This window comes from Seriola lalandi, unplaced genomic scaffold, assembly GCF_002814215.2.
Source record: "Seriola lalandi dorsalis isolate HSWRI2012SDOR001 ecotype SW California unplaced genomic scaffold, Sedor1 jcf7180002054827, whole genome shotgun sequence".
Classification (NCBI taxonomy): Eukaryota; Metazoa; Chordata; class Actinopteri; order Carangiformes; family Carangidae; genus Seriola; species Seriola lalandi.
In genome coordinates this window covers 249,483-273,107 of record NW_019525380.1, presented here as the reverse complement: position 1 = coordinate 273,107, position 23,625 = coordinate 249,483, and the positions used below count along the sequence as shown (strand labels likewise).

The 23,625-nt window shown below is 38.5% G+C and overlaps 1 long non-coding RNA gene across 2 annotated transcripts in view; it reads right to left on the bottom strand.

Annotated features, from left to right (window-relative positions):
* Positions 1-165: 165 nt before the first annotated feature.
* LOC111669960 (uncharacterized) overlaps positions 166-23,625 on the bottom strand; it is a 38,433-nt gene continuing 14,973 nt past the window's right edge. For both annotated transcript variants that reach the window (XR_015438475.1, XR_002761830.2), the window contains one exon: positions 166-415. This is a non-coding gene — a long non-coding RNA (uncharacterized LOC111669960). The remainder of the gene's footprint in view (positions 416-23,625) is intronic.

The window sequence follows — 23,625 nt, the reverse complement described above, 5'->3', positions numbered from 1 at the left end:
AAGTCAATATACTATAAGATTTTTATATTGGCCATATTTATAATATGATGTTTTTATGCTTTACTATACTATGTTTCTTATGCCTTACTATACTATGTGTTACGTATTTGTCAGAACTGATGTTGGACCCCAGAGTAGAGACAGAGATACAGAACACTCCAGCAATAACAGTCCAAGGGAGTTTATTGGGGAGAAGGCAATGGTGATGGTGAATGTGGAGGGGGAGTGCTTCTGGGGAATCCAGGTGGCTGGAGAGAACATGAGACAGGAGTATGGAGGACACAGGAGGCCAGAGGTAGTTGAGTAACACACTCTTGAAACACGAGGGACGGTTGGAGACCAAAAGCCGGTAGGTGGCGTGGTGTGGCGACAGCGGAGTGTGGCAGGATCAGCAGTCCACAAATCAGGAAGTCTTCTAGAGCACAGAACAAAGAGTTAATACAGGCAAAACACCAGGAAGATCACTGAATCAGAAGATAACCCTGCAGTCACTTTAACTAATCAGAGCGGCCGAGAGAATGGATGGATGGCCGGGGTACATATACAGATGATGAGTGATAGATTGCAGGTATGGTGGTGAGTTGCTGTCCAGACCATGCCTCTGCTAAGTCAGCTGATGTCAGGGAAAGCACACAGACACATACTCAGGGAAGGGAGGACAAACAGGAAAAGGGAAAACACTGGGAAACACAGCTGGGACTGATACTATGTTGTTTTTATGCCTTACTGTGAACTTATGATGTTCTCATGATTTACTATACTATGTCGTTGCTATGACGTTTTTATGACTTTGTATACTATGTTGTTTTTATGACTTACTATTAGTGCAGAAGGTAAGCTTGTATATGGAAGGTATTGTGAATTTTATGACTAAAGCTTGAAACTTTCTCCAGTGTTTCTATAAACAATGAAGTTTATTTTCAGACGTGGAGGCATTTCACATGTGACCTCTGGGACAGGGCAGAGTCCCCTGGAGTAATGAGTGTGGTCCAGACCAAACTGGCACGCTAGCTTCTGATTAGAATGTTCGCTAACGTCCTAGCTAGTCATGTAATTCCATAGAACACACAACAGAAGTTGTCAGTGTTTTTAACAAGCTGTAGCTACCTTAACACATGGTCTGCAATCCCCCTGCAAAATTGTACCTCTAAGCAATATTATGATAAACGGCCACAGCAGCAAATACCTCCCAAGGTCACCAAAGGTCAGATACAAATTGCCTCCACACCTGAAATAAAACCTTTCGGGTATGTAGAGTATATGCTGAAACTTTCATGCTTTAGTCATAAAATGCACAATTGTTTTGCCACACTTATACTGTCACTGCCACTGTCTGTACAGTACAAGCTTTTTTAGTTAGTCTCGTGGAGAAGGTTTAATCTTTTTCAATCCTGTCAAATCCTCCTCTGGATCCACAGAAAACATTCAAGGAAATAGAAATAATGTTCGCTAACGTCCTAGCTAGTCATGTAATTCCATAGAACACACAACAGAAGTTGTCAGTGTTTTTAACAAGCTGTAGCTACCTTAACACATGGTCTGCAATCCCCCTGCAAAATTGTACCTCTAAGCAATATTATGATAAACGGCCACAGCAGCAAATACCTCCCAAGGTCACCAAAGGTCAGATACAAATTGCCTCCACACCTGAAATAAAACCTTTCGGGTATGTAGAGTATATGCTGAAACTTTCATGCTTTAGTCATAAAATGCACAATTGTTTTGCCACACTTATACTGTCACTGCCACTGTCTGTACAGTACAAGCTTTTTTAGTTAGTCTCGTGGAGAAGGTTTAATCTTTTTCAATCCTGTCAAATCCTCCTCTGGATCCACAGAAAACATTCAAGGAAATAGAAATATTGGTGTAACTACAATCTGTTACAGGCTTTTGTCAACAAGGTCTGAATTTAAGAGATGGTTACATTCTCAGTTTTCATTTCATATATTTCAGATTTGTTACATACAATATAAAGATCATGCAGTACATCATATCACACTGTCAGTTTGACAAGAAACCTTTGTAACTGCAATTTTTCCACAGTAAGAACCAGGTAAAAATGTATTTGACAAGGGGAATAAAGATTAAAAAAATGACAAATTTTCCTCGAGTCAGCACTCTGATAGATGATTAGTTCTCTCTGGAGTTCTGACAGACTTTATGATTTGTAATTTCAACTGAATGAATCTTTTTCTTGTGAAGACAGTTGGACAGTGCATTGTTTGAGGAAATGGTATAGCCCCAGTTCTTTTCACAGGGGAAGGCTGATTAAAACCTTGAGTGTCCACATGGGCTGCAGTCAAGTGCAAGACCACGCCAAGTCTGGTGCATGGGTGGAAACTGCCGTGCAGTCGAGGATCAGGACTGAGTTGAAAGTAATTTGACTATCCAACCCAACTCGTCAGAAAACAATTCAGCTGGTCTCCTGCAGCACTGGCTATTATCCACACAATCATGTGGACTTTCAACACTGTCCACAATGACATTACAATGAACTCCGCCAGTGTAGTCTATTTCGGTCAGCAGACTAAGAGTGAAAAAGCTCCACACACTGACTCTCTCCAGAGGAGGAATGTGCAGCTGCAGAATTATATCAGAATAAAATACAGTGTCTGTGTTTAATGTAATAAACATGGAATGTGTCACCCTGCACACTGGTTGCTCTTTTATGTGGTTTTAACTTCTTCTTTTTTTTTAACAGTTGAGTTCTTTGGAGTTGAAGCATAAGCTCCCTCAAAGTTTGACAGCGAGTGCATCGTCTGCTGGAATATTTTATTCTGTGTGGCATTTAAGAAAGAATTGTTTGATTATTTCACTATGAAAGTTTTTAAAAAGATTTTTTTTTTTTTTTATCTTTGTCATGTCTTGTCTGTTTTTAGTGGATGAGATTATTAAGTGACATGTAACATACTGTTATAATAATTTGTAGATTTGTAATTCTGATTTTTATTTGCATTTCAAACTAACTGTCTCTATCTGTCACTGCACAAACTGGTTAATTACACTCTGTAATTACTCTGTTAACATCAGTTACTTTTACTTGGGCAGATCTGACATCATTTTCACTTGACCCTTTTTGTTTTTCCCCTGTGGCACCCCACACCTCCCTACTAGTTCAATGAATTGGAAACACTGTGATTATATGTGAGTCTGTGTTGTCTTCATCTGAGATGTCTAACTTCATTATTTATTCCTCTGAGACCATTTCAGCTCTGAATCTAGATGTCATGTCAACACTACAAAAATGATACCAAACCCTGATGTGATTTTGTTTATGTTATTTTGTACTTTGTTTCTCTAAGAAAATATGACTTAGCTATGGAGCTAAGCAGCTAAACAAAAAAGCTCCTTAGTAATGTCAAGCTACGATACAGTGATATTAGCTATAAAGATGGCTAATGTGTGAAACAGCTACTAAAAGCATTTTAATATAATGAATACAAACATACAGAAAATATATAGATCATGCAGATTTCAAATTCAAAATGGTTTTGCTGCAGTAAAGACAGTTGGGGTGTGGTTTACAGTAAATACTGTGTAAACTGTGCCTGATAGAAACAACTAATAAGGATGAATGAATTATGTACAGGAAATGTATACAGGCCATGTTTGATCAACTTGTGGAAAGTTGTGGTACTGACACAAAAACATATTTTCAGACAAACTAAAACAGGTAAGTAGTGTGAGGGATATCAAAAAGAAATACCTTGAATGTGACATTCTAAAATATTTCTAAGGGTTAGTAAAGTTATATTAAACTCAATCAAATGAATAAATAAATACATTTGCCACAACCTATTTTCACCTCCTGTTGCCCTTGACAGCAAAACCAAACACAAACACCTCAGTAAACCCTCATAAAATGCCCATTTCTTTTCTCCTCACCATCATCATCCCTGTGATTCCCTCTTCCCCACCTGTACAGCTGTGAGGGTCTACAAGGGTCCACATGTCGTAAATTTTAACTTCTGCCCATGTCTGCAAGGGTATGTGCAGCTCAAAATGTATGACTGTGTGGACTGTGTGTACACTGTACTGTCCACTACCAGTGCAGTGTCTTCCTCCATGGTGTCTTTGGCAGGACACTGTGCTCCATACAAACCACCAACCATGATCTGCGTATGTTAGACTGATGAACTGAGATGAGGTTGTCATGTTACTCATAATTCTGTGTTGTATTTAGAGTCATCTTAGCTGGAGGCCCACTTCTAGGTAGAGTAGCCACAGAACTAAATCATCTCCATTTACAGACAGTTTGTCTGACTGTGGACTGATGCAGATCTGAACTCTTTGATATGACTCTGTAACCCTTTCAGCTTTGTACGAATCAACTATTCTTCATTCTATGTCTTCTGAGATCTGTCTTTTGTGAGACATGGTTCACATCAGCAGATGTTTCTTGTGAATAGCAAAATGTTTGAGTGTTTTCATAAGGCAAAGTGTCTCTAACCCAAACCTCCAATCTGGTTTCATTGACTGAATCCAGGTTTGATAACTCCTGACTCCAATTAGCTTTTGTTTATTCGTCATCAGCTGAGGGGTTCACACACTTTTTCCAACAACTGTGAATATTTTAATTAATTATGGTTTCAATATGGACAAGAACAACACAATGATTACTGTGTTATTAGTAAAAAATAAATTGTTTGTTCATTATTGTAACTTCTGATACAAGCAACTTCTGACAAATTTAAAAGATAACACTTATTAATCCCAAAGGGAAATTAGAGTGTTCCAGCAGCTTACATTCAAGATAAACAGATACCAAAAGAAGTAAGAAAATTAGATAAAATGTATTAATAATAATAATAAAAATAATAATAGAGCTAAAATAGAAATGCATTTACAATGGGAATATAAAGTACAAGTACATAAGAAGTGTAGATTGGATTGTTCACAGCAGTAAATACATAAACAAAGATAATTCCTAAGGGTTCACTTACCTTTTTCTCGCCTTTTGTATTTAACAGAGAGAACAGAGTTTTTGGGAAACACTGAGCATAAATACAGAGGAAAAAGAAAACAAATGCATCGCTGCATTTTAATGGGCCTTTAATGTGCCACAGCAGCGATCAGACATTATCTGTTTGTAAACTGTCTCCCTCCAAAATGACCATAAAACATTGCACCATTTGGAAATGATTGGATTTAAAACTTTTCCTTGTCTGTCTGTCAGGTGATCCAGATGTGTCTATCTTCCTGTGATGGGCAGACACACTCGAAGGCGCCACATTTGTCTGATTCCCAGCTATTCTAATGGAAAAGATTCTGCTTGAAACTCCTCTCCAATCACTCATCTTGTCACACTGAGTGTTCTTGACCTTGCATCTTCTAACTGAGGGGTGTGAATAGAGCCCCCCACCTTTTTTTCCACCCCCCTCTTCCTCTCATCCTCCCCTCTCCACCCAGCTCTATTGCTTTTGTAAACCACATAATGAGTTCTTGTCTGGTTTTACTGAAATGCTTCTTTTTCTCTCCTGGTTTTTTTTTTTTTTTTTTTTGGGGGGGGGGCGGGACTAAAATGCTGCTGTTATTGACAAGTTTCTACCTGTCTTCCTCAAACCCATCATTTGAAGTGTGTGTTTGTGTGTGTGCATGGCACACTGTGAGAATGCCACATTCGAAGGAAGGAAAATTAGAGGACAGGATGTGTTTTTCTTGTGAACAAAAGTGTGTCTTTAAAGATTTTGTTTCTTCACTCTTGTGTTGTAGTAGGACGCCACTTTTCCACAACATACTGTGGATGGTATATAAAGTATGAGACATCTGGGGCCAAAAGCTCTGTGTAGATTCATGACTAAAACTACATGTACACACAAAACACAAAATATGCATATGCATTCTTTTCGTCAGAATTATAAAGGCATGCGTATGCATATTTCCGCTTTATGAATCTCACTCAATGAGAAATTGGGCACATGTGCACGAACCTCATTTCCACTCCCACAATTAGCCATAAATGGATGAAGACACTCCCCTAACCAATCAGTTTTTATAAAAAAAAAAAAAACAATGTCTCTGCCACAAGTTATCAGACACAGAGAAGAAAGACGAGAAAGAACAATTAATACTAGAAACATCTTAATTAGGACAGGCGTCTAAAGTGATTAGCAAATATTAAAATAGCATCGAAACAGTTTACAGAACGATGCTAAAGGAAACACAATTATTCATGTTTACGAATTGTAAAATTCTTATTTCTGTGCAAACTGCAAAACTAAAATTGATGATAATGAATGAAGCTCCGTAAAGGTGGTTATTCTATTTTATGTTAAATTACGTGTCTCGGCTTCTTTAGTGTTTTCAATTCACTGTAACGTGGATCGCTTTGGAGAACCAAAATATAAAGCATACATATACATATACATTTAAATTTTAGGAGCTGCTGTTATGATTCTCTGAACCCTTTTCACCTCGACAGTGTTGGACCTCATCTGGTTTTGAAAATGCAGAGAGAAGAGAAAGCAATTAAATCAGACATTTCCTCATGCCTCTACATTCATCATCCATCCATCCGTGATGTTTGTCTATTTGTTCTCATCTCTCACTTAGTTTTCATGTCCTCTCCTGTTTTGCCAGCATGATAATCAGAGTGATTTCCCTATTACATACAGTATGTTGTCTTGATCATTATTATGGTGCTGTCACTCATCACATATAAAATACAATACACTTTACAATAATACGTACATATACACACACACACGCACATATAGACCCCTTACATATGGGAAAGTAGATGTAAGATGAAGGATGCAGAGCTCCTTTCACTCTCCATCTCTTTATATCACACTACATCCTCTGCTGTATAAGCTGCACTTCTTTGCAACCCATTGACTTGAGAGGTATTATATGCAACCATAATACTTTACATATTGATGGGAAAATAAATAGCCCCCACACACACACACCACACACACACACGCGCAGATATTTGAAGTGTATGGTAGTGAAGAATAAATCACATATTGATAACTGTGAAATAGCTCGAGCATATTGCAACATCAATATCTCATCTGTTTCATGAGTTCTTCAGAGTCAAACCTGACAGTGCGGCTCATTCAAAACAGCATCTGGGCATCAGTGTCTTTCTGAGCTCGTACCGCAATCATCGTTACTAACATCAATCCATTAACTTCCACACTATTCGACCTTTGTGACAATTCACGGAGTAAATATTACAACTTCCTCCTCACTGCTTGTTTCTCTCTCTCATTACCTCCTCCTTCCTCCTCAAGTCCAATGCTTCCTTTCCTCATTGTCCACCTTTCAATTTTCACTTCCTCATCATTGCCACCCTTCTTATCTTTCATTTTCCCAATCTTGTTGTAATAACTGTAATCTTTATTTGTAGAGCGCTTTTCAAAAATCCAAATTACAAAGTGCTTCACGGGGAAGCAAAATAAAACAGACGACTTTTTAAAATCATCAGATATACAAAAAACACAGAAACAATTTATCACCCAAAACCAATTCAGTGAAATCAGATACAACACCACTTATAATCTGTCTGTTCTGCAAATACCAGCATAAACTCATCTCAGAATTGGTTTCATCACCTTGTGCTTTTTTGCCATGTTTTGTTTTTTTGTCACGGCCTGTTGACGTGAGAGTAAACATGTTTGCCTGTTCTGTCAACAGTGTACACTGCCTATTGTCCACTGCATGCTGAGATGGACTGAAGGTCTATCACAGCCCTAGACAGGAAAAGCAGATACAGAAAACATATGGATGGATTGTGCACTTAGCTGAAGTGCTTTACTGCACTGCAGTTGTTATGCTGTACCAAGGACACTGTAACAATTGTTAGTCATTTCAATTACTGTAACATATGTAACACAAACTAATGTCTCTGAATCGTTATGGCGATGACTCCTAAGTGCTTGGAAATGAGTAACGGTTTTCCAAACTAGCCGACATGAGGCAGTCAGTAACAAAAGAGAGCTTGATGGGAGTGTTAGTTTTACAGTTATTTCGTCATAACCCAAAGTGTTGGACAATTTATAAAAGATCAAAAGAAAAAAAGTTTTTTGGATTCACCCTCTAGAGACAACGAATGTCTGCAAAGAAATGTATGGAAAATATATAGACATACTTCAAATAGTTGTTGAGATATTTCAGTCTTTTGTGGTTATGTTTAGATTCACCCAGCACTTGTTTAGGTGATGGAAGGATTTGAGATCCTGGTTTAGTAGGGTTAGGGCTCTAAACCTAACACTTCTACACTTCAAGCAGGAGACACAACATGCTGTATTTACTGTTTTAATGTAACAAACCATGAGCCCTCTCTTACCTCAACCCAAGTGCTTTGTGTTGCTTAAACTTAAAGGAGCTACCTGTAAGTTTTGGCTAATGCTACATAGCCAGCATTAGCATTAACAACTGTTTTCTCACCAGTCCAGAAGAAACGTGAGTTCAGCCTCAAGCTTCATTCTTTTATTCACCAAGAGGTGGAAAGCAGTGCCAATGCTAACTTTTCTTTTCTGAAGTTAGCATGCTAACCAGCTAGCACCTGCCCATCTCATTACTTTCGATGGCGACTCACTGTAGCCTATAGTCTCGCCTGAAGACATAGTGCTGTTCAGAGGACGCATTATAACCTCTTATATTGTAATGACAACAATGGCCAAAACGGGCGACAATTACCACCACCCGCTCCTGGCAAGAAACCACAACTTGCATATAGCCCCTTTAAAACACAAACAGGATTCTGTGAACCTCGGTCTCTGGAGTCACAGATCCATCAAAACATGACTGGGAAAACAAATTAGTTTTATATAAACGCAACTTGCCTTGTGTTTGAAATGGACCACTAGAAAATGACAACTTTGAACACATTAGACATCAGTTTTTTGTGATTTATATGATTTTCAGGAAAATAAATGACCTTTAGTGAATGATGAAAGCCTGTGTTGGTGGTGTAAGTAACACTCAACAGTGTGTCTACCCTGGCTTTGTGAAAGGTGAGTAGTTTGCTATGCTGCTGTATTTCGAGTGTTAAGATTAGGTTAATAATAATGTCTTGTCTTACAGCCATTTGAGCTTAATCTAAAGTCTCTGGACTGGAGACAGAATAAAATGCTGGTGAGCGTTAGTGTCTCCCTATGTGATTATGGTGCACACACATGCACGCACACACACAGGGGCACAACAATTCAATGTCACAGCCATTTTCCTATCATCTCAGCCATGGTTAGTATTCTGTCACAGTGCCCAGTGTAGTATGAAGCAGTGCTCATTTGTATGTTGATAAAATGTAATCTCCCAGGTGCCTGGCTGAATTTGTGAGCACTATCCTTCTGACATTTGCAGAATGCCAAGCAACACATTGCGCTGCCAGCCAGGGTGGAAGTGTGTGTGCCTGTGTCTGTTTTTGTGCCCAAATGTATGTGTGACATTGACTCTTTCAGTGTTGCATGTGCCAGTCAGGACATATTGACTTATGCCTTTGTCTTCATACATCTATGTATTTATATGTGTGTGTGGGTGTGTGTGGGTATGTGTGCCTTTGCATTTCTTTGTTTAAACTGTGTTTGTGTTATGTGTGAGTTACCAGTGGGAAGCAATGGTCTTCATTTCCTCTCTCTTGTCCCGAGGGGTGCGTGAGGGATTAAGCCCATGTTTGCTCAAGACAACAGATAAGATGTTAATGCTCATGTCTGATAGGAATTAAGTTTTACAATCTTTCACAACAATGCCGGGAGTAGCTTAGCTGCTTTAATGAACAGTCGCTCACCCCTCAGTTTTGTCTATCACCCGCCCCCTTTGCCTGTGTGTGAGTGTACATTTAAAATCAATGTTAGTATTTATAAAATATTTTTAAACCTCTTACATCAGAGCTTAAATCCTTGACAGATCGACAATTATTTCTGTCAGAATATATGATTGATGTCTAGCTGGTTTATCACTGTTTATCACTTTGAATTTTGATTTGCTTAAAGGTAAAAGTGCTGGTGGACTTGAACTTAAAGTGACAGTTCAGGTTATTTAAGTGGGATTGTGTGAGGTAGTTACCTATAGCATTACTATTACCTGCAGTATATTCCGATTGGGAAAGCAGCAGGAAACAATCTGAGCGATGTTCTGCTGTGGACGGGGTCATCCACAAAAATGTGCTTTAGCTACTTTAAAAAAATGCTCAAAGAAAAAAAGCTAGTATCAGTTAAAGTGTACACTTTATTTTGAATATTTTCACATTTTGTGAACAGTTGAACTTCCGTATTAATATGCACAAGTGGTGTAAACATGGCTGTCCCCATTCATAGCAGTACATCACTCAGCTTCTGTGCCGGTGCTGCTGCTGCCTCTCTAAACTAGCAGAGCGCTGATACGAATCTACTGCAGGTAATACACTGACTATACATAAGTAGCTCACACAACCCCACTACATCTATGCTTTCAAGTTAATTCATCATGATGGATAAGATGACAAATTAAAGCGGGAGACCAGACAACATCTACAAAAAGTGTTCCAGCTGTAGTGTGAAGTAGCTGCAGTACAAGTTCACAAGTGTGAAATAACTATTGACGATGAGATAAAAAGTTGGGGCACTCACAGTAGACTCCAAAAAAAAACTGGTTACTTCATTACCCATAATCCAACCGAATGGCATCTTTCCCTAGATCTTCCCTGATTACTAAGTTCCTGCTGGTTTTACACCAAGAGCAGCACGGCTACACACTTGGTAAAGCAGTAAAAATACACAATGATCACAGAAGAAGTAGTTGTAAAAATGGTTGACAAATTTTTACATTTCATAGGAAAGAATGGGCTACAATCTTGGAATCTGTTTTTCTTAATATATCAGTGAGCAGAAGCAGGTCCTAACTAGACAATGAAATATAGCCAATGAAAAATTGGAAGATTTACACATTTAAAAAACTTTCCCAGCCCTGTTTTAACCTACACACCTAGACATGTTTTGACCTGTGGATGCCAGAACTATGCTTACTTGGATATTCTATTTTATTTGTTTTTCAATGAGTGATAATATATCTGAGATAAAGCCTCCTATGTCAAGGACAAAAATGTGACAATAACACAAGGTCAGTTGCTCACTTGCGTCATGAAACTAATTGTGTTATCAGGTAACACTGACCTTTAAAACGTGCCCTGTTTGTAATTTATCTGAATGCTGCAAATTTGTCATTGAGCGGAGTGAGATTCCTCACACTGCCTTCTCAGAACTCTTCCACATCTTCGCCCTAGAAAGCACTGACTGATGGTTTACTTGGCTGTCATTCAGCATACCTGAGGTAAAGTGGTGTGATGTTCTTTTAGACATTCCTCAACCCTGCAGCTGTACTGTGTTATTACTTAAAACTGCATTAAGTCTGGGATCCAGTTTGTGGCTGGCCTTTTTGCTTAAAACATCTGCTTGTTGAAGCTGGAAATCAGGTTGATGACAGCAGATTTCACAGGCTAAAAAAACTAAATAAAACATTGAGCTGAAACATGATAAAATGTTCCGTAGAGTTGAGGGGATTGCATGAAAAAAAGATTTATACAATATCTAAACCATGTTTTATCTAGGAGGTCAAAAAAGTAGGAAATGTTACCTCCAAGCTACAGACTGCACCAGAAATATCAAACAGTTTTCTATATTGATCTAATGTTGCACTAGTTAAATTTTCACCCTGTATTTCATCAAATGTCTGTGAGAATCATATTAAAAGTAAAAGTATTTGAGGCAGAAAATAAGACTTGCAGGTTCCTCCTTTAAGTATCAATTAAATGAGTATACTAACTTTTAAAGGCCGAGTCTGGGGTCACCACTAAAAAACAAGATTGCTGTTGCTGCTGTTACTAGCAAATGAATTGGTGGGTTATTTAATTCACAAACTAACACTAAGTAACAATTACATACAAGTTATAAATGTCTTGAGCTCATGTTTCTTAACCAGAATAACATGAAAAATCTGAACTTAATCGAGGCAGGATGTTCCCTGAGAACCCTTTCGTTCATATTAAGTGTTAACAAGTAGAGACTCAGGGAATTCTGAATTATGGGCGTGAAAATCTGACTGCCGAAAGCCTCATCGTTCAGGATGAAATAATAAAACAATTGATCTGCATGGACCATCAACTGGTGAATCTCACTTTTTGCCTGGGACCTGGCAACTGTAGCTTCATTCTGCCAACATGATATCATGTATCCATCATAATTAAAAAGTTAGCCAGTGACCTGTGCTAGCTACAGCTGACGAAATCTGCAAGTGAAATTAACAAAAACAGCTGTATACTACTGTGGCATGGCTGAGGGTAAACCCTTTTGTGAAACATGAACAGATAAATTAATCATTTCCTACAAAAAAATGGAATTGGAATAAATAGGAATAGACAGCAATTCTTAAACTAGTTGTCCTAACACTAGTGCCACCTTCGAAATTAAAGCCATACACACTGTACACATTCTCCCTTTACTGGTGGGACTTTCCAGTCTAACATGTTGCCATATTGCTGACATTTTTGCTAATGGTTAATGTTTCACTGTTTAACAGAAATCAGTTCTTCTTCACCGCTCTAAAACAGTAGTTGCCGGTAACTGCACAATGCAACTTCCTGTGAAGGCTACTGTTTTAGAGCAGCACTGGAGCACTGACTAACATACTAGCCAATACCCGATTCAGTAATTTAGGCAGTATGAGAGGCATTTCCGATACTGGCATAAGAGGAAGAATTTTGATGGAAGACTTCTCTCTCATCATTGTAAACATATGTGCTGTGGAACTACGGAGAACTTGACAGAGCAAGCAGTCAACTGTTGTTGGATTCCTGCTGCTGCTGCTGCCAAAATATGCACAGAGTAGTGAATTAGCTACTTATGAGCAACCAAGACTGTAAATGAGTCAAATCTTAGGGTGGTTTGGACCAAAGAAAACAAACAGTTCATGTAATTGGACGATTGTTTACAAAGTGCACCAGTCATACTGTTACAACCCTCTCTCTCAAATAGGGAGTTCTGTTCATCTGCTGTGAACACATATTGCCACTTCAAGCAGCGTGACCTGTGTGTCATGTTATGCCGCTACATTTCTCGCTTTGGGCACAGATACGGAGACCAAGTCATCTGTTTCAAAGACAGTGGCGTTTAAAGTATCAGTGAAATCTTAGTGTCCCTCTTCCTTCATCTCCGCCTCTCTCTCTCTCTCTCTCTCTTTCTCTCCCTCTCTCTCTGGGTACACTCATTCCCCCAAGGAGTCGTGTCAAACAGAGGAGCTGATATCAAAGGTTGTGTTAGCCCCCTACGGGTTCAGGATCAGAGGGGTCGAGTCAGGAAGAGGCAAAATGAGATGAGAAGAGAAGAGGAGTGGAGGAGGAAGGAGAACAGAGGAGGAGAGTGGAGAAAGAAATTATTTTGGGGGAAAGATTTGCCATATTGCAGCAGGGCTGAGGGGGCAGATGAAAGGAGAGGAGGAAGGGGAAGAGAGAGAGAGAGAGAGAGAGAGAGAGAGAGAGAGAGAGAGAGAGAGAGAGAGAGAGAGAGAGAGAGAGAGGGGAAATGAAGAATGGGGAGAGAAGGGAGGAGAGGGGAGGACTGGGGAAGACAAATGTACTGTAAAGCAGTGTTAGAGAAGCAACAACCACAGTGGATGCCAGCCAAGGAACAAAAGAAAGTAAAGCTGTCTTCTACTCCTGCCAAGGTCTTTTATTTGTCCTTCTGCCTCACGGGTCAAGAGATGGCAGGAAAGGAGAGCAGAGCAGGAGTGGGGGATATGAAAAGAAAAGCTGGTGCTCAGGGGGAATGAGTTGTTGACAAACAACAAATGAGCATCAGAGTGAAATTTATTACAATGCTAATATATTTAGTCCATAAAGTATCAAACCTCATCATCACTCCAGCTCTTAAATCACTGCACTGGCTGCCTGTGTCTTTTAGATGTGATTTTATATTTTTATTTATATATGTATTTGAAATGTCTCCATGTCCTTGACCCCGTTTTCCTCAGCAATTGGATCAGGAGAGAGAGAGAGAGAGAGAGAGAGAGAGATCATCTGACATGCCACATACCTCTCGCTCTATCTTCTTCACTGATAGAAGACATTCAGAGTTCCCAGATGAATAACCCCAATGACTATGGTAATCTTTGGTCTTTTCATTTAGCTCCATCAGCGTGTAATCAGCAAATACTATCTTGCTACAGGCACTGCCAAGATGGCGACAATGACGCCTGCAGAGCAAGGAGCAGCCCACTGAGCCTAAAAGCCACTCTTCAAAAACCCGTGGGTGACGTCACGGAGCCTGCACCCACCTTTATATTCAGTTTATGGCTAACCATGTTCATTTAAGTTGGGGAACACGGTCAATGTGGTGAACATCAGCATGTTAGCATTGTCAATGTGAGCATGCTAGCATGACAAAGTTTGGCCTTCCAGAGCCTCTGTGGTTGTAGTCCTAGTCTTGTTTATACTGGTGTTTGTACTGTATAAGTGGTGTTTAGGATTAAGAAAAAGACAAGGGAGAAAGTAGGTAAGTGGACCTTTGAGTTAAGATCATTTTGCTAAGATGAACTTCCAAATTAACTCCTTCTTGCCACAGTCAAAGGCAATGTGATATCAAGGAGAAATCATTCCAAACCTGGGCCACTTCGGGACAGTCTTTCTATGAAGGCATTCATAGTGTTTCATTTGTGTATAATTAAGGTAAAGTATATGCATTAAAATAATAAAACGAGATCCTGAGAAATAGATTCAAACCCTGTTTAATTTCTCACCCCCTGACAAATTACTGTGGGAGGGGGCAGGTTTCAAGACGCTATTCCATCATTCCAAACATACTGACGCCTTTAACCATAAACGATCAGATCCACCACTCAATACTTTACTCAGCCACAAATCTTTATCTATTTATTGATTTAACCCCAGTGCAGATAAATGAACACTGCTGCAACTGTGGCAGGGTTAGCCAAAAGGCTCTTTTTCATCTGTAATTCCTAGACAGACGTGACACTGTCACAGTATTGAACAGAATAGTTGAAGAGTCAAAGCTGGAACTCATTTGGTTCCATTTCCTCAAAGATACAACCAACTGGCTTTATTTTGGTGTGTCAGAGTGAACAGAGTGAAGTACAGTACCACTACTTGTAAGAAGCACTTTGTCTTTTACCAAAGTCTCACTTATAATCATCAATTTAAATCTGAATTATACTGATATGACTCATGTTGTGAAAATGCTCTCCCTTTCATTAGCATTGGTGAAAAGAAATTCAATGAAAACAAATTCATTATCTGAAACTGTCAAGACCCACTTACCAAATCAATGACCAGAAGAAAATATATGTTTCACAGAACTTCTTCATATATTAATTGTTGTATAGGCTTGATTATAGTTGGCAGGATGATGGCTTTTGCTTAGCAGGATTTTTCTTCAGCCCAGCTGGAGTGTTAGAGGTCAAGAGAGCTGGGGAGATGTTTACAGCGCAAATTACATACAAGCACAGAAGCCTGGGGAGAGCTTACAGGCTCCAGTGAGCCTGACTTGACTCATTAGTTAGAACTGCTGCAGCTCCATCAGGGTGCAAGGCCAGGAGATCTGACAACAGAACTTCACATATAAAGCAGTGAAGTTATGGATTTCATTTTCATTGAGAAAACTCAATGAAAAGATGCTCAAGTTCTTCCTTTCCAAAGAAAACTGCAGCTAGACAGCAAAGCTGCTTTTCATATGGCTACAGTGTGAAACTTTTCACTGCCTTCAGACAGTTAAAAGTTCCCTTCCCAGTAAAAGCAACATTAATGAACCTGAGGTAAAGCCACCATTAAGCCAAAGCAACATGAAAAAAAAAAAACTTTATTTACGAAATGGAACAGGTTTGCTATTCCAACAACAGTAATAAGGGAATGTATGTTCGAGATAGTAAACAGGTCATAATAATTACATAAAAAGATAAAGATCAATTCAATAAATTATAAATCAAATTCATTACATCAGACTATTGTTTTCACAGCAGTATTTTAGGGTTTCCAGGACATGAAGACAATAAGGTTAGGTTTCAGTTTTTGCTAATTTTCTGGGGTGTCTATGGATTTTCTTATGAGGAAAAAACATTAATAACTTAAATTTTCTTGACATTTCCTTTAAACACTTATTTTTTTTTAAAACTCAAAAAGATTCTGAATCCCCTATGTATAATTCTGGAAGAGTAGTTTGATGGATAATATCTCAGAATTTCAATACCTGACAGAAAAGGATCAAGGACAATAGCAATAGACAACTCCTGAGGGAGTACAGGAATTTAAAAAAACTTTGTCATTTAGAAAGTCTTGTAATGCCGTTTTTATTTTGCCTTTGTTTCTCTGACTTGAGGGAATAATTGAAGTTCGATCTACTTGGGCCTTGAGTGTACAAAAGCTCCTTCGGTTTTCCTGATGTATAACTGATCAAGTTTAAGTTGCGGTGTTTGTAATTTTGCTCTTTGGATCTTAGACATATTTTCAGGCAACATAGAAGATAAGGAAATTAATTCAGCAATCAAACTTTTTTCTTTTTTTTTCTTGGCTTTTGTTAATATTTTCCATTAAAAGTTTTCTTAACTCAAATTTTAAAAGTTCCCAATATTTTCCCAAAAGCCTTTTCACAAACTGTAATTTTCAGGTACTATCAGATATTTCAGGCCTGATCTTTAATAATTGAATGAATGAATTATGGAGCTTCCAGTAAGTATGAGACCTTCATTCATAAGACTGTTTTCTTTATGTCTACTTGCGCATCTATCAATGTGTTCATTACTTAAATCTAAGTAAGTGTTCCTCCTCTCCTGGCGGGATTTCTGGATTCCAAAGGTTTTTCAGTTCAGTTTTTTGCACTCCTCTGCAGTAAGATCCTCCTCTCCTCTAGAGATTTCTTTGCTTTGTATAGAGTGTGTTTGGTCATCTTCCAGAGCATGTCGCCAAAATGTTTCTTAGAGAACTGAAGGATGACATGGCAGACTTATGATTTGGATGGGTACTTTCTCCCGGGCATGTGAATCAAATCAATCACTTCCAGAAACTGCTCTTCATAGCCCGGAGCTACATTTTGACACGTCAATCACATTCATCCTCGCCTCCTCTTCTTCTTCTTCTTCTTCAGGCAGACAACTTAGGCACAGATTCCTCTGTAGCGAAAAAAGACTGGATCTTCAGCTTTGCTGACTATCAACCACTTGTTGTATTGTACCTTTTGAACTCATCAATAGCTTGACCACAGATACCATGTTGTCTCCCGTTTCTTGTTCCATTCTCCTTTTCTTTGAGAAAGGTGATTTTGTAGGATTAACGCACATTGATTATCACATTTGCGTTTGTCTCTGATGCTAGTTCTTTGAGGAAGTTCGGGGGAAAACTCCATAAAAGTGTCGACCACTCTGTCGCCATCTTGGCCCTCTCCGAAAAGCAAACATCCAATCAAAGATGGACTGTTTTTTTTCTTATTTTTTTCAGCACAGCACAATCTTGGAGGTATTTTTTCTGAATAATAATGAAAAAGGGCAAACTTCAAGTTTCTCAGAAGAAAATGCAGGTCAGAGTCAAGACGAAATAATTATAAATTATTATTTATACATGAGAAATCCTATCATAAGCCCAACAATTATATATACAAATATTATCTTATTTCCTGTGTGGTTGTTAATATATAACAAGTTGAATATACACATCCACTTCCAGTGCCCCACATGCAGAATGCAACCAATTCAATTCACTGCAGGTGAACACAGAAACATACACCACCCAGGGTAGTTCTGATCTCTTTCGCTGTTGTTGGTGGTTTCCAAATTTATTCTCAGGTCAAGACATGTTGTGTGGCTGTAGTATGACGCTATCAGCTGGATCAATTCATTCAATTTGTTTAGTTTAAATCTGTTGTAGACAAACGTTCCTGTGTGCTGCACTGGCTCTAATGTGTTTTTCATGCCCTCAATAACCACTTGCAGGTACAGTGGCAGTTGTAGTGATGAGTAGGGGAAAGTTCTCTGCTTGTGTATAAATCACTGCTGTGTCGAGATGCAGGTCATCAGGTTTGGAGTATGTCAGCTCGGGGCCAAAGTGAAGTTACATGCCCTAAACTTACTGGTGGATAAACACTATTGCCACTATTGTTTTGCCGCTTTGCTTTTCCATATGTTTTTAATTCTCCTAATTTTTTGATTTGTTTTTTCTGATTCACTTTTGCCTAAAACGTTTCATATCTCTTTCAGAAATTATTGATGTATTTGGACTATTTTTGCACTTTCAGATTGCTTGTAAATAATCATATATGATCTGAGGTATTCCTTTTGGTTGGATAATTTTTGTTTATTTTGGTTTTGTTCATTTTTGACTGCTAAATGTATTTATTTGTTAACATCTCTGTCTATCTGCGGACTTGTCTGTACTGGTGGAAGCTGAGAAATAAAATCTATACACTGGGTCAAAGTCCCAAGATGAAGAAGTGGTTAAATTTGGCCTGTACTAAAACGCGGTCAAGCTCTTGGTCACATATACAATCTGTAAAATATTGACTAATTGACAGGGGGGAAGCTGATGCTAAATCTTGGGAGTTTTGTAACCATATATTGCTTCACCAGTTTCAGTCATTATGCAAATGTGTTAGTAGTAGGAGTGACGTAGATAAATTACGGAGGAAAAGCCTGGAAAACAAACGACGCGTTTCAGGCACTCTCTGGAGCAGTGTTTTCAGAAGGACAGTGCTCCCTCTTGGACTTTGGGCTATGTTACTTAGCAGGCCTTTAGATGCAGATGATGATGATTAAAAAGCATAGTATGGGGACTGTAAAATGAGGCAAACTTTGTGCTACAAAATGTCAAAACAAGACAAAACCCTTGCAATGTATTTAGGACCATCACAAGACCATGCAAGCTGCTAACAGCAATGAATTGACAAGTCGAAGGCACATTGCTCTTCAGATGAAACTAAATATTGTGGTAATCTTTGTACATCATGTATGAAAGGGAATATGAAACTAACCACTTGGGGAATAGATAGAAGGAAGATAGAGAACAGAATCTGCTACTGAGTCTATTAGCAATTAAGAATCCCGATCTCCGTTCATTCTCCTTGAACTGTATTGGACAGCGGAGACTGTATCTCAGCATTCAATTGGTCACTGTCAGGACAATGCGAGCATGACTGTCCAACTGAAATCAGGATATGGCTCAATATAATGGATTCCCATTGGTTTCTGCCGGCCAGACAAACGACATTGGAGAGGTGAGAAAAATGGCTTATTGATAACTGTCTGAAACTGTGGTGGAGCCGGCATGCTCACCGTCTCTCTGCCTTTCTTTCTCTATATCTCTCTCTCTCACACACACACACACACACACACACACACACACACACACACACACACACACACACACACACACACACACAGATATTAACTTCTAGAACTTGTGAGGAAATTTCTTCAACTTACATTCATTCCTTAGAGGCTAAACCTCTCTCTGAACGAAAACAAGTCTTAAAGCCTTTTGCCTCCATATAGAAGGTAAGAGTTGTATAGTTTATGTTGTCTACTTAGCAAGTGAATGCTGTTTTAGCACGGTTGTTGACCTCAGTGCAGTTTTTGACACTGGGTCTGCCCTGGGTCCTACTCTGTTTGGGTTGTATATGCTGCCCCTTGAGCAAGCATCTTAGGTATCTCCTGTCACTACCTTGAGGATTATATGAAATGATATAATCTTGTTTAAGGCCCATAATGTGGCAAAATTGCTTTACGTTTTACATAACTGCCAAAACTCCATAATAATTGTATGGCAGATATTTTTCTACAGCTTATTGCCGACATCTACCCCAGCCAACATTGGCCCTAAGTTAGCTCTCAGTTCTCTTTTTTGGCCATTTTATGCCTTTGATCAACAGGACCAGCAGAGATAGACAGGAAATTGCAGTAAATGGTCCAGCTCACCGGGAGTCGTACAGGGGACTTGCTGCTCAGGGCATATAAGCCCATGTGGTATGCACCCTAACCGTTCGGCCTTTCAGGTTGCCCCAAGTTCTGACTTTTGACTATCTGTGAATGTCCTCGAGTGGCTCACCCAGAACCCTGTCCACCAGCAGTCCCCATTCAACCTGATAGAGCTAGTTGCAAAAATGTATTTTAACATAATAAAATGTCTGGTTGAAAAAGCCAGATAATAGAGTATGTTTCTACTGCATTGGCAAACCACTACAATGTACTGCACAAACCTAATTTTCAAACAATACATGTGAGCTCCATTATTCTATGGTTAGTGTGGCTAGTTAAATATATTTCTAATGCCAACCAAGAAACTTGTGCATCTGTCATCCAAATGTCCATATTTCATTACCAGATTTTTATAATTCCATGGCTCTTCCCCAGCCTCTGTTTCTCTATCATCACTTGTTCCTATGGGGAACAGTAATGCACGCTCACATAAACAAACTGCACAGCCTTTGGGCATGCTGAATAAAACATGTGGATGCTGTAATTCTACGCAATTCTCCTTTAAGTATATTTGAAATTCCATGCTAATTTGTTATCCTAAACCACCCGTCTTGCTTCCCCTTGTTTCCCATTATGAATAACTGCAGTATTTGTTCATTGACATAAATGCAGCTACCCTTGGGTGTGATGAATGTTATATAATGAATATTATATGTATCCTATGAACCTGAATTTTAATAAAATGTGCACATGTGGTTCATGAGTTTCAATTAAAGGGGTAAAGAATGCATTTACGGCTACACGAGAAAAGTGACGGTGACTAGTAGACATGTCTCTGTGAAACTATAGGAAATTTAATAGGATTTCAAGGTGGGACACAAATAAGAAATGCAGTTATCTCAAAATACTGGTATTCTTATCATATAGTACAGACCACTTCTCAAACTCTAGATGAAGACCACACTCCTCAGGGTGCACTGAACAGCATATAAATCATTTCAACATCATAATTAAATTTCATACTCTGTGTGATTAAAAAGCAGTGTTGGTAAAAGAAAAACAAAACTAAAAAACATATGGGACTACTTAGGAATTTACATACAGGACCCTCCATCATGCAATTAATGTGGTATTTGTATAATTCATATACTGTAGAATATATCCTCAGCCCTGTGTTTATATATGGACAGTTTGTACTGTAAGTGCCTGAGGACACATGCAGCCCATGAATCATAACATGACACATGATGAATTTTATATGCATGTGAATGCCAAAGTAGAGTGAGAAGCCCCAGCATTTCTGCTTTCTCTATTGTTTGTTTTTTCTGTTTCTCACGCTGCAGCCAAATAAAATAAACTTAACTGACACTGTATGATGTGAGTTCCGAAATATGCTCTATGCTATGATCACAGAAAGACACTTATTTCATAGGAACTCACTAACAGAATAAATTATATAAAGATCAAATACTATGACTGAATATATGAAATTCTGTATATGGATGATTAAATTGAAATTCCCCCTTTGAAATAACAGTTACATCTCATTACACCCTATATGTTTCTCTTGAATTGCCATATTTTATCTTGTGTTTCTGGATATTAAAGACAATAAAGTTTCTTTATTAAAAGAGTATGAAAGAAAAATTGAGTGCTACAATCATAAACCATAAAACTATTAAATTGGATGCATTTTATCTAATTTCAGCGAATGCACCTCGGTACATTGTGTGTTTTTTTGTAATAAATCATTGTCATGTATCTGTATGGTGGAGTGGAAGCCACACTAAACACAAAATAACAGCTATACACAATAAACAACACACAAACACAAAGAGTTGACAAATTACAACCACACAGTACGCCATGTAAGGTCTGCAGACTAAATATAAAACGGAGCAAGAAGCACAAGCCTCATGCATAAAACTGAAATATGATCAAGGATAAAGAAGAGAGTCTGAGAGGCTACGCTCATGTTAGAGCTTCTGTGAAGCTGTACTGAGACACAGCAGTGCTTTGAGTTAAATGCCAACATCCGCAGATAACATGCTCACAAAGACAATGCATTTACCAGGTCTAATGCTTACCCCATGAATGTTAACATTTGCTCATTGACACTAAACACAAAGTACAGCTGTGGCTGATAGGAATGTCATTTGGTTTTGCTGGTATCTGGTGATCAGGTTGGGGGACAAAGCAAAATTTTGACCTGATGGTGTCTCAGGTCAATAATTATTAAAGTGATTACGATTCATGCTGAAATGTACATGAAAATGCAAATTTCACGGTAATCCATCCAGCAGTTGTTTAGACATTTCACCAAAAAACAAAAATGTCAACCTCATGGTGACACATGGAAAAGCGAGGAAAGTCAGGTGGTCACCAAAGTCATTAGGATTTACCCTCTAGGTGTGAATGTCTGTACAGATTTTGTGTCAATCCATCAATTATATGTGGACATATTTCACTAAATACGTAAAAATTGTGAGCTGCTGGTTGTGCTGTGAAAACTCAGGGAACTGACAAAGTTATTATGTTATATAATACCACATAAAGCCATGCCATGAGCATGGCCAAAAACTTTAAAATGTATCATATTTTATCTTCAACATCATTAAATAGCAATCAAGTAAAATCACCAGTCAATACTTTTAAAGTTTTCTTCAGCCCTTTACCTCCCTCCACATACCAGGTGGTTTCAGGTGGATTGAAGACACGAAAAGTACACATGAATTTGATGAGAATGTGAAACAAGTGTCACCCTGACTGTTACGCAATGCAGCAGTTCACTGGCTTTTGTTTCAAGCCATGTTGACTCTGAAAATGATGAAGCAGGTACAGTAAAAAAGAAAAAAAAAAATCTCATCTTTTTGGCTCACTTTGAATCAGTCCCCAGGAACCATGTACTGTGATTTCTGATTCATACACTAGACATAAATTCACCAACTTGGCCAGTTACTGTATGATCAGTTTATACCAAACTTTCAAACAAATAACTGCTGTTGCCAATGTTATTTTCATTTCATGACTATTTCTGCTGCCAGTTTTAGTGGCATGTGAATTTCCCTTTTGATGCCCAGTATAATTCTTATTCTGTCATAATATATCACTCAGTCTAGGCTCTGCTCTCCTCCTCATTACAGCCACTCATAAGGTCAGTCAGACCCTCCAGAACAATATGGACACAGAAAGACAGATGGGGAGAGACAGAGAAAGACTCAAATAGACTGACAAAGCAGTGTCAAAACCAAAAGCTGCAGCTTTACCATTGCAGCATGAGGAACTATAAATGGGTCTCTTAATTAAGGTCCCTTAGCCCCACACATGTCGCCAAAGGCTGTTGCTGCTACTCACATCCAACTAATATGGTTTTTATAAGGGCCTGGAGAAAGAAAGTAAGGGGCGAGCGAGGGACAGGAGAGTGAGAAAGCCAGACAGGGAGAGAGACAAAAGGAATACACATCCTGACGGGCATACAACATTTGGGATTCTTCAAAATAAAACAGAATAAAAAGTGTTGACAGATATATTCAAACTGAGATACAAGATTAGGTTGGTGTGATTATAAAAATGTAAAAATACATAAAATACAAACTCTGAAAACCTACCAGTTCACAAAGACACAATTTAAGATGTGTGTTAAAGGTATATTTTTCTTATTTTAAATTTCAAATTCAAATAGATTGAGGGAAAATACTAAAATCGCTTCCCTAAAGTTCAAACTACAGGCTTTAA